Source organism: Phascolarctos cinereus, unplaced genomic scaffold (genome assembly GCF_003287225.1).
Source record: "Phascolarctos cinereus isolate Bilbo 61053 unplaced genomic scaffold, phaCin_HiC Scaffold_4;HRSCAF=312, whole genome shotgun sequence".
NCBI classification, from domain to species: Eukaryota; Metazoa; Chordata; class Mammalia; order Diprotodontia; family Phascolarctidae; genus Phascolarctos; species Phascolarctos cinereus.
In genome coordinates this window covers 530865791-530882815 of record NW_027555847.1, presented here as the reverse complement: position 1 = coordinate 530882815, position 17025 = coordinate 530865791, and the positions used below count along the sequence as shown (strand labels likewise).

General features: G+C 38.3%; 1 protein-coding gene across 1 annotated transcript in view; it reads right to left on the bottom strand.

Annotated features, from left to right (window-relative positions):
* Positions 1-1666, bottom strand: part of SOCS6 (suppressor of cytokine signaling 6) — a 58223-nt gene extending 56557 nt beyond the window's left edge. Inside the window, exon 1 of the mRNA XM_020985628.2 lies at positions 1577-1666. The gene's annotated coding sequence lies outside the window, so the exon portion shown is untranslated. The remainder of the gene's footprint in view (positions 1-1576) is intronic.
* Between the last annotated feature and the right edge of the window lie 15359 nt (positions 1667-17025).

The window sequence follows — 17025 nt, the reverse complement described above, 5'->3', positions numbered from 1 at the left end:
TAGTTTTCTGAGTTATAAATATTTTAAAAACCGCTACTGTACTGATGTCACTTATGGCTTAAAGGAAGCTAGGATAACGTAGAAAAAGCACCCTAAATGATGAATACAACAGCACAGCTCCTTCAACCCAACCAGCCATAAATGGATTCTCCCTTTGTGAGAACTGCTAAACTTAAAAACAAGTCTCTCCCTAATCCTCCATAGGTGCACATAGGACACTGTGCTTTGGTGGACTATCATACAACTTTTTCTTACCTCTCTGCTCCAACTTGTGCTTCCTCTTCTCTTAGATACTATCTGAGAGGGGAGAAGAACGCCGATTTGACACAAGGCCTTAAAATGTTAAGTTGGCATACAACCAGGTACCAGGTCCTTCGTTAAAATTTCAAGAGTTCAGGTACACATAGAGTACTGATGCAAACTCTACAACCATCCAGGAGACCCAGTGTTAAAGAATGTCTGCCTCAGTTCCCAGAACAGCCGAAAATGGTGTTGCTCCTGTTTAACTAACCCACCTCTACACCCTAGGTCCCAGTCCCTTCCAGTCACATACTGGGAGCAGTTTTAATTGTAAAGAAAGTGCTCTTTTATCAGGGATGCCTCCCCAGTCAATTTTACCTGGGCACTTTAAACATTATCTGCAAAGTAGTTACGAAGTGAGTGTGTGTGTGTGTGTGTGTGTGTGTGTGTGTGAGAGAGAGAGAGAGAGAGAGAGAGAGAGAGAGAGAGAGAGAGTGTGTGTGTGTGTGTGTGTGTGTGTGTGTGTGTGTGTGTGTGTGTGTTGGAGGAGGGTGGTTGGTCACCACGAAGGCAGGGGAGATGGCGGGGAGGGGGCGGTGCAGTCACGGGGTGGGGATGTGTGCAGACATATGGGGTGCAGGTAGTTGGGGGGAGGTGCAGGAAGTCCTCCCTAGTTTCTCATTGTAGTAAGTCCACTTCTGGGCCGTCCTCCCGAGGGCTCTTTCTTCCTCCCTCCTGTACCCCCAGGAACAAGGTGAGGAGGCAGAGGAGGATAAGGCGAGTGCGGGGAGTCTCCGGCCCCAGAGTTGGTTCCTCCTCCTGGTCCTCCTTCCTCGAAGCCTCCTCTCCCGGGCCCCGCACCGCAGCCCGGGGCTCCCTGCCCGCTCCGGCCCAGAGGCCGCACCGAGGCCTCGGCCTCTCTTAGGGGCCTGCGGGCCACAAGCAGACCTACACTCGCCGGCCACAAAGGCGGCGGCGGGCCAGGCCTCGCGGGCGGCCTCGGAGGGAGCCCGGCAGGGAGGGGGCGAAACCCAAACAAACAGCGGAAGCGCCGCCAGCACCAGGCCGCACTCCGCCGGGCCGCCGCCGCCGCCCCGGCTCCTCGGGACGGGGCCGAAGCTCGGGGCCCCGACCCGAGGTACGCTTCTGAGCCCCGGCGTGGAGGGGCGCCGCCGCTCCCGAGCTCCCCCGATCCAGCAGACAGGCGCCCCGACTTCCAGCCCGTCCAACCTTCCCTGCTGCGAGCCTCCCGGCGGGGACGGGAAGGAGCTAAGCTAAGCCTCCCCTCTCCTTCCCTCCTATCTACGGCTCCTCGAGAACGGAGGAGGACACTTACCCTGCGGCGGGGCCCGGCTCCGGCGCCCGGCTCCCTCCGCTGCCTCCTCCTCCCGCTCCGGCTCCGCGCCCCGGCGCTGGCGCTGCTGCCGCCGCTGCTCTCTTCCCTTCCTCCTCCTTCTTCTCTTCCTCCTCCTCCTCCTCCTCCTCTTGCTCAACTCCTCCTCCTTCTTCCCTTCCTCCTCCTCTCTTCCCTATCCTCGTCCTCTGCTCCCGAGGGGCGCGAGGGGCAAGCAGGCAGGCAGCCCGCAGCCGCCTCCCAGCGGCTCAGCCCCGGCGCGGAGGCACCCACGGCGGAGCGCGAGCACTCACGGGCACGCGGCCCGGGGACAAGGAACGGGGCAGTCCAGGCCAGGGGAGGAGGCGCGTCCGCAGCTCTGCCCGGCTGCTGGGAAAGAAGTGGGGGGTGGAGGGGGAGCCAAGAAGGAGCAAGGGCCAGCCCCTTGCTCGAGCTCAGGCAGGAGCGTCCCGTTTCGCACACGCTTTCCCCCAGCTCCTTTTGTATCCAGTCCTCATTTTCTTTCTACTTCTTACCTCAGTCTCCTCTCTTCTCTTAGATTTAGCCTCGGCCCCACCAAAAAAAAAAAAAGTCCTCATTCCATCTGCAAGCTTCAACTTCCTTTCTGCATCACCTGCCTCGCCCTTTCCCCTCACCTCCAGCTGCCAGGAGCCACCCCGGCCAACGATGCCAAATTCATCGCACCTTGCTTAGACTTCTCCAGAAGCGGCCACATCCCAGCCAAGAGCACCAGCGCCCAGTGTCTGAACCTGCTCGGGCTGGAGTGGGCAGAGAGGCATTGACTGCCTGGGTCAGGGAGGAAAGGATAAGATAGGAGGAGAGCAAGAAAACAGCTTGTACGTTGCGTACTCTTTGAAATAGGGTTCCACTGCTGAAAGAAGCTTTTATTCCCTGTAGCTTAGTACATACATAGCCTTTCTTACTTTGTTTTAGCAAATTCACTGATTTCTTCTGCCTGGTATCATTGCTTTGTTTTGATATTTTAGAAGTTGTATACGAATACACTTTTACAAATGGATATGTCACTAATTCCCAGACATGAATCACAATTGTAAATTGGTAACTTCCCCCCCACCCCCAATATCTACCCTCTTTCTTTTGGGGATCCTTGTCTTCCCAGCCTTCCCATTATACTTATTGCTAATTAATTAATTGGTCAGGATCCACTTAAACGATGATCAACCTTCAACAACGGCGACAATAGATTTTTTCTAGTGTTTTTTTGGTCTGCCTTCTTTCTTTTCTTAACTGTTCATCTGTATTTCTGGGGTGATCTCCTAATACCTAATATACAGTCATGGCACCTCTGCACTTGTGTTCATAAGAATAAACAAGATATTACAGTTTTAATTAAAGAAATGAAAGATGAATTGTTCAAATTTATATTGTAGAATTATTGATTTTTAAATTATATTTCTTGAATGGCTTGAAATTATGTAAAATACTAATGATTGTATAAAAGTGGGGCTTTTGTACTGGGATTAGTTATTTTTTAAAATGTCCTTATCCTTCACTTAACAAACCAATAGCACAGAGTACTTCGAAATCATAATGATGTTTAAGATTATAAAAGGGATAAATCCTTAAATTAGTATTTGTAAAGCACACTAAGTAATTTATGTAGGATTAATTTCGTTGGACCACTACTGGAGCAAACAAGTTTCTTTTAATCACAAGGCTGAGTACTGTCACTTTTAGTATTGTTTGGTGTTTTCAGATATACTTTAGTTACTATATTTCATTTAAAGGATGACATTGATTTAATTTAGTGATAAACCAATACCTGTTATTGTAATTCTTTGGTTAGGATCCACTTAAAAGATAAACAAGCTGATAGTCTTCTTTCCATTTCTTGCAAACCCCATTTCCTACTTCATAGAAGGATGAATTATAAGATGGTGATTATAATAGAAATTGCTGAAATGACTGGGCAATGTTATTAATAACAACTACTGATACTTACCTAGCTTTAAAATTTACAAAGCAATTTACACGTATTGGACTTCTAACCCTTCCACAACTTTTGAAGAGGATTAAGTGCATAGGATATGTGACTGAAATAACTAGGAGCATTCAATTCAGTTCAACAAACAAATCAAGCACTGGGGATCCACTAATTTAGGTGCTTGGATTACAAAAATGAAGGAACAAAGATTCTGTAGTCCTGGAATGAGATGGTAGGAATGGGGGAAGGAAGAAAGGAAGATATTCACTCAGTTATAATACAAGGAAGGTAGAATAAATTCAAGGATAAAGGCAATGTAATGTAAAAAAAAATCTGATACAAATTTTAAAGAATAGAAGAAAATCGATAATAACAGCATTTACTTTGCACTTTAAGGTTTGAAACTCACTTTACAACATATTTCTCAAGACATAAACTCAGAAGACAACAATGTGAAAACAGCTGCAAACAAAGCCTCAAAGAAAAATGCTGTGGACCCCAGCCCAACGAAATTCCTGGAAGAGTTCAAGAAAGAGACAAGAGTTGTAGAGGAAAAATTGGGAAGAGAAAAGAAAGTGATGTAAGAAAATTAAGAAAAGAGAATTAATAGCTTGGCAAAAAGAGACACAAAAATACTGAAGAAAATAACACCTTAAAAATCATAATTTGCCAAATGGTGAAAGAGGCACAAAATTCACTGAAGAAAAGAACTCCTTAAAAAGCAGATGTGGCCATATGGAAAAAGAGGTTCAAAATATCACTGAAGAAAATAAGTCCTTAGAAGTTAGAATTTGGGCAAGTAGAAGCTAATGACTCCATGAGACATTAAAAGACAGTGAGACAGAGTCAAAAGAATTTTTAAAAAAAGGAAATGTGAAATGTCTTATCAGAAAAACAACTGACCTAGAAAATAGATTAAGGAGAGTGAAAGTCACAATCAAAGAAAGAGCCTAGATATCATATTTCAAGAAATTATCACGGAAAACTGTCGAAAAATCTTAGATCCAGAGAGTAAAATGGAAATTGAAAGAATCCACCATTCACCTCCTGAAAGAGATACCAAAATGAAAACTCCCAGGAAGAAAATATATTTAAAGCAACCGGAAAGAAAAAATTCAAATATTGTGGAGAGGAGAGGGAATGGGCTTTGGACTCCTTCCCCTTTGAACTTCCCCATGAATTCCAGGAACTCAGCCCCAGAACTTAGATCCCTGGTATTTGCCAGAGGCATCAGCTAATAATCATTTTAACTGCCCTTTCAGAGTTGCTCTCATTGCCTGCACTTGACCCCATTCTAGATGGCCATCCCTTGATTCCAGCTACACCTACTCCATGACCACTATATATGTGTCCATGTTGCCCCATTAGATGGCTCCAATTCTTTAGGAGTCTGGCCCTTAGCACAACATAATGAGCTGATTCTTAAAAGTCCCATCCCCTTCTATTGGCTAAACAGTAAACCTTGTCTGACTGAAAGAAGGCTGGAGTCCAATTCTTTCCAGGCAGAACTCTTGTCTTTTGCTCTTGAATTTCAGGGTTCCCAGCACCCTGAGACCTCAACAGAGCCACAGTCAGGATCGCACAAGATGTAGCACCTTCCATGTTTAAGGAGCAGAGGGCTTGGAATATGAGATTCTGGAAGGCAAAGGAGCTACGATTACAACCAAGAATAATATACTCAGCAAAATTGAGAAAGGGGCTGAGAAATGATGAAAAGGAGGACAGAATAAGGGAGGCAGTACTTAGAAGCAAAAGAGACTTTTGAGGAGGGCCATGATGAAAAGAGGGAGAGAAGAAGAAACAGAAGAAAATAGGATGGACACCGTAATCATAACTGTGAATGTAAATGGGATGAGCTTACCCATAAAACAGAAGCATATAGCAGAATGGATTAGCAAAGAGAATCCAACAATATATTGTTTAGAAAGACATACACAGAGTTAAAAGGCTAGAGCAGAATCGAATATACTTCAGCTGAGCTTAAAAAAAAAAAAGGTAGTGAGTGGTAGCAATCTTGATCTCAGACAAAGCAAATGCAAAAAATAGACCTGATTTAAAGGGATAATTAGGGAACTACATTTTGCTAAAAAGATATCACAGACAATAAAGTAACATGAAAATTTTTTACAGCAAGTTTCTCTGATAAAGATCTTTTTTCTCAAATATATACTAAATATAGAACTGAGTCAAATTTATAAAAATAGCCATTCCCCAATTGATAAATGATCAAAGAGTATAAACAGGCAGTTTTGAGAAGAAGAAATTGAAGCTATCTATAGTCACATGAAAAAAAAATTTCCCAAATCACTATTGATCAGAGAAAAGAAAATTAAAACAACTCTGAGGTATCATCTCACACCTATCAGAAATGATGAATGCTAGAAGGGTTGAGGGAAAAAATAGTTAAGCTAATGAATTGTTAGTGGAGTAGTAGGTCCAAACATTCTGGAGAACAATTTGGAATTAGGCCCAAAGGACTATAAAACTGTGCATATGCTTTTACCCATCAATACCATTACCAGGTCTGTATCACATAGAGACGAAAGTAAAAGGACAAGGGCCTATACATACAAAAACATTTCTAGTAATTCTTTTTGTTGTGGCAAAGAACTGGAAATTGAGGGCATGTCTGTTAATTGGGCAGTGGCTGAACAAGTTCTGGGATATGATTGTAATGGAGTGTTATTATGCTATGGGAAATGACAAAGGAGACAGTTTCAGAAAATCATGGCAAGACCTGTATGAACCGATACAAAGTGAAGTGAGAAGAACCAGGAGATCATTGTACATAGTAATAGCAATGTTGTAATGATTATCTTGTCTTGTGAAAGACTTGGCTACTCTGTTCAATTCAATGATCAAAGATGATTCCAAAGTACTCACGATGAAAAAAAAAATGCTATCCACCTCCAGAGAAAGAACTAATGAACTCTGAGTGCAAATTGAAGTATAATTTTCTCACTTTATTTTTTTAATATGACTAATATGAAAATATGTTTTGCATGATTTCACATATATAATTGATATATTGCTTGCCTTCTTAGTACATGCAGAAGGTGGTGAGAAGGAAGAGAATTTGGAACTAAAAATTTTTAAAGTATTAAAAATAAATAATTTTAAACATTTTAATGTAATTGGAAACTATTTTACAGGATAAAATAAAATGTATGTAATTATGGTGTAATAAAAAAATTACATTTTCAGACTAAATAAGCAGTCCACAAGGATCCTACATACAGTTCAGTGAATATTCCTTTCTATTTTAGTTTGATACCACTATACTAACTACCTAGCTGCCAAAAACTACCTTTTAGGCGTATAATTTCACCCCTCTAAAATCTTTTTGAGGAGGTTATCCTTAATAAAAATGTAAGAAGGAATAGGAAAATTTTCAATGAATTTTCTACAGCAAACCACATCTTCACACAATTGATTAAAAGTTATAGTGAATACCGGATCTTGCAATATTTATTATTTATTAATTGAAGGACAGCATTTAGTTTCTTAGAGAAGAATGCAGCCTTTAACATTCTCCCCCCACGAAGGTGTCTCCCATACATATGTTAAGATCTTACAAATTCTTTGCTAAAAGTGATCATAGAGATAGCTTTGTTCAATAATTCTCTGCTTATCAATGTTAAACAAGGCACAAAAACTGAGAGACAGACAATAGCCAAAGCATTACTCTCTTAGAAGATGTCCTATTGTGCATCTAAACCAAATGGAAGAGGGATTCCCTGATAGTGAGGCCCTCTAGATGCTCTTGTTTGCAGATCACATACTGCTGATTTCATTTAAACTCAGAATACTATAGAACTTCCCCAATAAGATCCATAGTCACTCAAAAGAGATTAGTTTAGCAATCCATACAGGGAAAAAATTTTGTATAAAGTGTGATAATTATCCAGATTGTCACATGTACTTAGATGGACAGCCCATTGAGTTAGTCCACCATCTTAGGCAGGTACCATAGAAGAACAATTAAGTGGAGCCTAAAATTGAATAGAAAGAGGAAAGTGGCCTCAATTGCATTTGGGAAATTAGGAATTACTTAAGTTGGTCTCAAGCTGCACCTACCATAAAAAGCCTGTCTTTTTTTTTTAACACCATTATTCTTCCAGTGAAGCTATGTTCTTTCCTTTTTTCCATGCTCTAATGAAATTAATTTCCTCATCAAGGACATCTCCCTCTACATAATCCTACATTTCCTATCTCCAGTAGCTGACTGCCTCCACAATCACCTCCTCTCCAGGTCTAATCTTCAGTCTATTGATTCCTTTTCTCCAATCTCTAATGAATGAAAGAAAAAGCATTTATTAGTTGTTTACTATGTGTTAAACACTTTGCTAACTGCTGATAATACAAATAGAAAGTCAAGCTAGTTTCAGTCCTCAATGAATTAACAGTACAAATATGGAAAGAAAACACAAGTAAGATTATGGCCAGGAAGGGATCTTTTAGTTTGGATCTGAATGGTGAATGGAGCCATAGAGGAGTAGATTGGTATGCCCTTTTCAGTAGTAATGACAGTACTGATTTGATAATGATTCTGTATCTAGAAAAGAGGGGGATAGAATACAGGAATGACAGTGGGGTTGGCTGTGGTTTCAAGTGAAGCATGACTGGGGCAAGCTAAAGATGGTGGACTTTATCATCAATCATTAAGTTGTTATTAAGCACCTGTTATGTGCCAGACACTATGCTAAACCCTGGGGACACTAAAAACGAAAGTATAACCATTCCTACCCTAAAGGATCTTAACATTCTAATGGGGGAGATGACATATATGAACACATACATAATATTTGTAAGATGAACACAAAGTAGTTTCAGGTGGGAGTGTACTAGCACCCAGGGGTATCAAGAAAGGTTTCATAAAGTAAGCTTTGAAGTAAACTAGGGACTCCTAAAGGCAAAAGTGAAGAGGGAGGATGTAGCAGGTATGGACAGACAGTCAGTGCAAAGGCATGGAAATAGATTATTGTGTGTGCAGAAGAACAAGTAGCTTATGGCTAAAGCAGAGTATGGGGTGGAAGTGAGAAGTGGGGCAGGAAGGAATAATGTATAAGTTTGGAAAAGTAAAAAGGGTCTTAGTTGTGATGAGATTTAAATGCCAAAAAGAAGAATTCATATTTGGTCCTAGATGTATTGGGAAGCCACTGGGATTTGTTGAATAAGATGATGACATGGTCACACCTGTGCTTTAGAAAAACTACTTTAGCTATCTAGAGTATGGATTGAAGAGGGTAGATTCTTCAAATAGAAAGCTATTGCTCCAACCAAACAAGATGATGAGGGGCCTAAACTAAGAGTGGTGACTATATGAGTAATAGGGAAGACATGTTCTGGAAATGAAAATTACAAGATTTAGCAATTGGAAAAGTGGGGTAAATGATGTGATGACTCCAGGATGATTATACCAAATTTGCAAAAACCTGGGTGATTGGAAGAATGGTGGTGCTGTCCAATGGAACAGGGAAGTTCAGAAAAAGGGTAGATGGGGGTGGGGGAAAAGGAGAGTATAAGATTAATGTTCTGTTTTGTATATACTAAGTTTACATGCCATGGGGGTATCCAATCTGAAATGTCCAATAAATAGCTAGGGATGAGGAACTTGGAGTTCAGGAGAGAGACCAAAGCTGGATATATATACATGAAAATTATCCGCATAGAGATAGCAGTTGAAACCATAGGAATTGATGAAGGCCACAAGTGAAACATTGTAGAGAAAAAAAGAGAAGAGCTTAAGATAGAGCCTTGGGCTATACTGACAGTTAGAGAGCATGACATGGATGATGAATGTATTTAGGAAACTGAGAGGGAACAGTCAGGTAAAAGAAGAAATTGGGAGAGTGTTGCAAAAACCAAGAGAAGAGAGAGTATTCAGGAGGAAGGGGTGGCCAACCATGTCAAATGCTGTAGAAAGATTAGGAAGGATGAACAATTGTGATCACTAGTAAGTTTGAAAACAACAAAGTTTCAGTTTAATGATAAGGTTGGAAGACAGATTGCAAATGATTTGAAAGAGAGTAAGAAGAGGAGAAGTGTAGGCTGAATTTGGCTGAGAAAGTGAGGATATAGGATGATAGCTAGCAGGAATGATGGATCTAATTGAAGGCATTTTACAGATGGGGAAATACTTAGTAATATTTGCAGAAAACAAGGAAGAAACCAGTAGATAGGGAGATATTGAAGATTAAAGAGGAGAGTAATGATTTGGGAGACAATCTGTTAGAGAAGACTAGAGGGAATAGAATCAAAGGCACAGGTAGAGAGGTTAATCTTGGTAAAGAGGAGGGGTACCTCTTCATCAGAGACAGGAGTAAAAGAGAGAGTATCAATGATGTAAATGATAATATCAAGAGGTTGCAAGATGATGTATGTGGGGGATATATGAGAAAAAATTCAAGAGGGAACTCTTGATTTTTTAAATAAAGTAGGAGATGAGAATAGCTCAGGGATAGAGGAGGGTATACTTTGGGATAATTAAGGAAAGAAGAAAAGGTTAAGAACTGTTGTGGACAATGGGATAGAGAATTATTTCAGAAGAAAAAGATTGCTTTGCTGCAGTGAGGGCCTAGTTATAATTAAAGAACATAAATTTGGAGCTATCATGTTAGATGTTTGAGAGTCAGGGCAATCTAGAGCCTGGGGGTGGGGGAGGGGGGTGTTCCAGAGCTGAATGGGTTAAATCCCCAGCATGGTCTCTTATCTTTAGAGTAGAGCTAGGTGTTCAATATAAACACTCCCCCCCCCAAAACCCTACAAGCTATTGGACCATTCTGTCATTCAATGAAACCAGCTGTCATTCAATGAAACTACCCTTGTGAAGATACAGCCTGGCAATTGTCTCTGCAGGTACTGTAACTCTTGCCTCTTCAGTAGCCATAGCTAGGTTGAAAAAGAAAGTTGAAAAAGAAATCACTGACACCAAAATCTTTGCTACTGTCAAGTGATCCAACAGTAGAAGCAGATATAATTTTATAAATTCAGTGAATAGAGTTCTGGGCTTGGAGTCAGGAAGACAAATTCAGATTTGGCCTCAGACACTAACTGTATGACCCTAGGCAAGTTACTTAGCCGGTTTGCCTCCGTTTACTCCTCTGTAAAATGGGAATACTGATAGCACTGACCTTCCAGGCTTGTTGTGAGGATCATATGGGATAATATTTATAAAGCACTTAGCACAGTACCTGGAACCTAGTATGTACTATATAAATGTTAGCTATTATAATTATTACCACTAACTTTGCATTGTACCCTACAATCATTGGGCCTTTTCATCTGAATTGTTTCCCCACATTAGATAGCTAGGCTGGATTTGGAGTTAGACCTTAATTCAGATCCTGCCTCATACTAATTGTGTCCTCAAGCAGGTTATTCATCCTCTCACTCTTTATTTCCTTATCTGTAAAATGAGGGATTGGACGTGATAGCCTCCAAGGACCTTTCCAGTTCTAAATATATGATTTTATAATGTAAGTTCCTTGAGAATTAGAAACTATTTGTATTTATATTCCTGGTGCCTTCCACATATTAAGAACTCAATATATGTTTATTTGTTCATTCATTTCATTATATTTTATTTTATATCATATTTATTTTGCATATGTCCAATCATCTTATTAGATTGCAAATTCCATGAAGGCTAGGACTGGATTGTTTTTTATCTTTGTATCCTCAGCATCTTGTATGTAGACAGTATTTAAGAAATGTTTGTTGAATAACATTAAATGAATATAGATGCAAAGCCTAGAAATTCCCTGAAGATTTATGTTGAAAGATATCTATTTCTTACTTCAGAAAATAGAAAAACTCCCTACTGAAATGATAAAGAGCTCCCTTTATCTTTTCCAATGTCCAACCTTTTATCCTGTTCATCTCTGAGCTCTCTAGAGCTTTGTACTGCAAACAAAGGAGAAATGTCACATTAAGGGTTGCCCTGATTCAAAGGCGCTGATGAGTTATAGGGAATCATTCCCTTTCAGATGCAGAGGTGGGGAACCTGTGGCCTCGAGGCTACATGTGGCCCTCTAGGTCCTCAAATGCAGCCCTTTGACTGAATCCAAACTTGAGGTCCTAGAGGGCCACATGTGGCCTCGAGGCCACAGGTTCCCCACCCTTGGCGCTAAACAATGTCAGGAATAGATGGAATCAGGATCCTTCCTGAAAAAATTTATAGTTCATCTAACTGGGGTCCTCTTGATATATAGAAGCCCCCTACAGAGTTGGCCCTCTGTGGAGGTGTGATTCAGGAATACTGAGAAGTCTTTATGTGTACTTCAAATACCTTATCTATTAACTGATACCTGAAATTCATCCTGGAATTTTATTCCTTTACCTTGGGACTTTGAGCTCTATCAGAATGTCAATTACCATGGGAGGAGTGACATTTAATTATTATTAATCATTTATTATCATGTGACACCTGACATTCTGGCTGTGCTACGTACTAACTCTGTCCCTTTGAGCAAATCACTTAACTTTTCTGGTCCTCTTCATCGTTATATAGTACTGGAGCTTCCCCTCACATGTGGGTGCACCTAAAGCTATTCTATGCTTGAGGATATGATAGCATCCATTTAAACTGTCAATATCTACTTAAAACCCTAGCTCATGAGCCCCCACTGATGTAATTCTTTTACTGGATAGACTAGATTTAAAATATTTCAAATCAAGAGATATTTAAACATAAAAGCAAAATAGATGACAAGAAAATTTCTCCCCACTCCCATTCACACATTTTCTCACTATTTACCACCTCCCCATTTCCATCTGGTAAATTAAGTCACAGTTTCCCCTATTGCTTCTTAGATTTGACCTGCTATATCCTGTCAAGATATTTTTGGATAAGGATTTTGTCATCTAGTGTTTAACTACCTGTTACAGTTTTATGTTATCCATTCGAAAAACATGACCTTCATGTCTTCATCCATGCAATGAAAAAAAATATTGAACAAAACAAGGCCAAGTGCTATAGATACAGACATAGCTAGAAACAGTTACTGTTTTCAATAATTGTTTATCCTTCTCAATAGTAAAAAAGCAAATTGTCTCACTTGCAAAGGAAAAAAGGCAAATGGAAGCTACTACTATGATTTCTGGTGATATAGTTATTGAGTAGGAAAGATAGGTAGCCACCCAGACTATAAAAAGGGATAATTTTAATATTACTTTTTATGTATAAATATATTTTTCATTCCAGATAATCATATCTTCCATGACATATTGAATTTCTTATATCAAATTGTACCTGTTGCAATGATAGGTCAAAAACCTCTGATAGTACACATATAAATCTAATTGTCAAAACCAGGGGATGAGTTGAAATTTTCAAGCCTTGACTCAAATGGACAAATCCCTTAACCTAAATCTAGTCCTAAGCATATAATAGATCTGTAAGACTAAAATAAAAAAAACCTTTCAAAAAGTCCAAAAAGTAATATCTCAATTCATCCAGAGTAGTGTATCAATCTATTTATAATTTTAAAAAGATTGTCAGATCTTAGAAACCATATTTTAAAAACAAACAAATCTAGTTCTAGAATTTACCTCATAGCTTTTTTACAAGTACTTTGTAAACCTTAACATACTGTATAAATGAGTTATTATTATCATTATTATTATTTAAAAGCCATGATCATAGTCCAGGCACGATGCCATTATTGCATTAGAAAAATTTGTAGCTTTATATATAGCAGAGAATGAACAGTTTCCATCAGAGCTGTATGTACCCAAGTATTCTCTATGGGCATGGAGCCAAGTAGGATGCAGTCAGTCCTTCATTCTATTACCAGGTTCACCTGTCCATGTCAGACCCTTTCTCCAAGGCCCAGTAGAATGTACTCTCTCCCAAAAAGCTTTCCTCTTTTCTCCCAGTAGGAATTGTCTTCCTCCTTTAGACTAACTTATCACTTTGTACTTCTCCTATTGTACTTTTACATGCTATCTTATAGTTATTTACCTACATGCCCTATCCCTTCTATTAGAGAGCAAGCCCCATTAACACAGGAAATATGTCTTTATCTACTTTGAAACCCTCAGATGCTAAGCATGTTGTTTCTTACATAGCAAGTGTTCAGTATATATTTGTTAAATAAACAAACTAACAAACTAATTAATTTTTCTAATCAGAGTCTGGCAACTTGTTCCACATTCTGATTTCAAGAAAGTTTCCTGCCTTCTTAGATCCTATTTCTTAATTTCCTCATTTAATCCTTCCAAATTAATTTTTCTGGAAAAAGAAAAGTTAAGCCCTCCCATTTATTAGTGCAGAATGAGATTTAATGTTGCCTTTTTTCTTATGGAAACATAATCAAGAGTCTTTGTATAAGGTATGATTACTATATGAGGGTAATGCTTCTTTTACTGAAGCACAGGATGGTGTAATGGAAAGATTGCTAGACTTATAAATAAGGCAGACTTATACTTACCTGCCTCTGATGTTTACTGGTTTTGTGACCATGAGCAGGTCTCCTAATATCTTTGAGCCTCAGTTGCCTCATCTGTAACTTAAAGTTATTTTGAAGATGGCATATGAATGCATGTGAAGTGCTTTATAAGTCTTATGGCATTATAGAAATATCAGCTATTATGTTCAGTATTTTTGGTGTGCAGTACAGAAATCACAGACATGATTGGTAGTGCTGAAAAGGAACTTAAAGATAATTTAGTTCAAATTTTTTTAATTTTAAAAATGAAGAAAACTGAAGCCCATTACTTGAAAGTCCCATCATATTTCTGATCAGACCACCAGCTAATTAGAGTCAATATTTGCATCAAGTTAAAAGAAATGATATATACACTTCATGCTTCCTTCAAGTCTCAGCTAAAATCCTACCTTTTACAGGAAGCCTTCCCTCTTAATTCTCTTAATTTTTAATGCCTTCCCTCTGTTTAATATTTATAATTTATCATGTATATAGCTTGTTTGTAGATAGTTATTTGCATGTTGTTTCTCATTTGACTGTAAGTGCCTGGAGAGCAGGGAATGTCTTTTAACTTTCTTTGTATCTTCAGTGATTAGCACAGTGCTTGGCGTATAGTAGGAACTTAATAAATGTATACTGACTGACTGATTGACAATAGTTCCAAACTAGCTAATTTAAATAAGGTATAAATGATTTTTTAAAATGGGAAATAAAGAATTTTCATGATTTTCTACAGAAGTTAACTGATGTAGCATAAATTAATCACCATAACAAAGAGGCTAAAGAATCAGAGAAATCACCTCACCTAACAAAGACTCATTCTCCTTTCCAAATCAAGAGATATAGCAGCCAAGAACAACACTAGTTTAAAAATTAGTTGGCAACATATTTTGGAGGAGGATGGTGGAAAATTATAAGCAGCATCACTTCACAAAGCAGGGAAAAATATTAGAGAGGAAAACAAGTCTGAAGAAAAATTGATATGATACTCAAGTAAGCCAGATCATCCCAAGAGCATTTATAGGGAATTTGTAGGGATTTGTAGGAAAATGGGAAAGGTAACAAATGAAATAAAAATGAGACAGATTTTATAGTATTTCTATATAATTGAGGATCATGAAACCACCACATTTGAACTCTAATACCTCATTAGCAAATGTGGATATGGAAATGTTGATCAAGAAGATGAAATTGGGAAGAGTAGCTGGAAAAGACCAAGTATACACAGAATTGTGTTATAAACAATGTAATTTTGAAAGCATTGCTTTCTTTTTTTACACACAAATGTATGTTATTTCAACTTACAAATAATTATAGAAAAGAAGGTTGTATACGAAACTATGAACTTATGTTATTTTTAAAGTATATATTAAATTTAACGTGGTAGTAACAAAACTTGCTGCTCTGTCTCCTGAAATTCCTTCTCTATTTTGTGTATTTTTAAAGAAATTTCATTGATGTTCTTTTTTTTTGTATTATTAAATTTATCCATATTACAATAAAGAATGAAGCCCTTTTTTTCTTTTTGAGAAATGATACCTTATTTGCATATAGAAAAAGTTCTCTGTATAAAACATTCTCATAGTGCTTACAACAAGATATGAGTCTTTTTGATTTTCATTGTGTTAATTTTGAACCTTCACCAAAGTCCTCCTATTATATGTAATGACATGAAGCTGACCCTGGATTCTTGAAGAGTATAAAAAGAAAGTACAAACTCTTATATCTCTTACTACGATAAAAAGGCTTCCAGTAAGAGCTCTAAACCTTTTGTCTGGCCTCTGAGGCTCATCTCCAGAAAGGTAGCCCCTAAGTGATAAATTGCTTTTTAGTTATAGCAAATCATGAATTCTCTACAAAAGTGGCAGAGGTACTGCATCTGAATTTTTGAAGGGAGTACTCTCACCAATGAAATTAGGGATCTCTAAACATTATTCCTACACAAGAAACTGAATTAACTAAATTTATGAATTAACCAAATTAGCATGCATGGTACTTTATTGTAAGATAACTATTTTTTTGGTCATTTTCTAAAAGCTGGAATAAAGTGAATTTATTCCATTTAAATAATAATGTAATCAGACTTTCAGCTTCCCACTTCTACAGACAACATTCCACCAAAAGTATCTCATTGACATATTTCGTTATTCATTGGGTCTTTCTCCTTCTTACTCCTCCCATCTTTCACCTCCTATCTCCCTCTCCTTTATTAATTGGAGTCATAGTCACAAAACATAATTCTGTCATTTTCATTGAACTTGTATTAATGCAAATTATAATAGAGCATTATTAAAGAACATATATTAAGACAAATAGAACATTTATTAAAGCAAATTATAATAGTTTGTTTTTTTTAAGGCCTAGGGAACATATAATGGCCCTTCAGGACCTTATGGTACCCTCTTCTGCTGTTTTAGGGAGTTAAAAAAATTTGAGAATCCAATCATATTCACACCAAGCCTTCAATTAGCAAACAGAATTGATTGGGCATGTCAATTTATTTCAAGGGAGGTGGGGTGGAATGACTCAATTGAATGAATATCTGTCAAATCTACCCTTACAGCTTTCAAATTTCTTTTCTCACAGCAATCCTATGAAATACATAGTACAAATATTATTATCCCTGTTTTAGAGATGAGAAAGTTGAGGCTCCAACACAAGCATAAGTATAGTAAATGACTGAGCAAAGGCTTAAACAAATGTCTGACTCCAAGTTCAAGATTCTTTCAATTGTGCCACAGCTACTTCTTTGTCTATATTCTCTTAACTATATTTAAGAGAAGCAATTTTTTTGTTGGTGCCATACGTAATTCCAACATCATAATTTTATTAGAATTCACTTTATTCAAAAGTATTTTGTGGTTATTTGCCTACCACAATGCTCAAAAAGAATTTACTGAATTGATGGAATGAATAAAAAAACAAAATGAAAGGCTATTATTGCTTACAATAATCCTTTGAGGTAGCTTAGAAAATAATGTCACCACAATTTTTCAGTTGAAAACCTTGAGTAAATAACTGTTAGAAGGTCATTCAAAAGAACTGATGGAGTAGTA